Source organism: Phodopus roborovskii, unplaced genomic scaffold (genome assembly GCF_943737965.1).
Source record: "Phodopus roborovskii unplaced genomic scaffold, PHOROB, whole genome shotgun sequence".
In the NCBI taxonomy this organism is placed as follows: Eukaryota; Metazoa; Chordata; class Mammalia; order Rodentia; family Cricetidae; genus Phodopus; species Phodopus roborovskii.
Genome location: NW_026127061.1, coordinates 31,011 through 31,636, shown reverse-complemented (window position 1 = coordinate 31,636; position 626 = coordinate 31,011).

Sequence of the window (626 nt, the reverse complement as noted above, 5' to 3'; positions counted from 1 at the left end):
TGGTGTAATGCTTACCAAACAAGTAAAAGACCTATATAATAAGAACTTTGTGGCTCTAAAGAAAGAAATTAAAGAAGATACCAGAAAATGGAAAGACAGCCCACAGACTGGGAAAAGATCTTCACCAATCATACATCTGAGAGAGGGTCGATCTCCAAAATATACAAAGAACTCAAGAAACTAGTCACCAAACATCAAATAACCCTATTAAAAATGGCACACAGAACTGAAGAGAGAAATCTCAATTATGGAAATCAAAAAGTCTTCAAGACTCTTAAGAAAGTACTCAACATCCTTAGGTACCAAGAAAATGCAAATGAAAATAATTTTGAGATACCATCTTACCAGAAATACTAAAATTAGGAACACCATGACAACTTATGCTGGAGAGGATATGGAGAAACAGGATAACTCCTACACTGCTGGCGGGAGTGCAAACAAGTACAGCCATTTTGTAGATCATTATGGTGATTCTAAGGAAAAATGGGAATCAGTCTATCACAGGACCCAGCAAACCCATAATTAGGCATATACCCAAGTGATCCACATCCATGCAAAAAAGATATCTGTTTACTATATTCATAGCAGCATTATTTGTAATTGCAAGAATCTAGAAGCAACCTAGA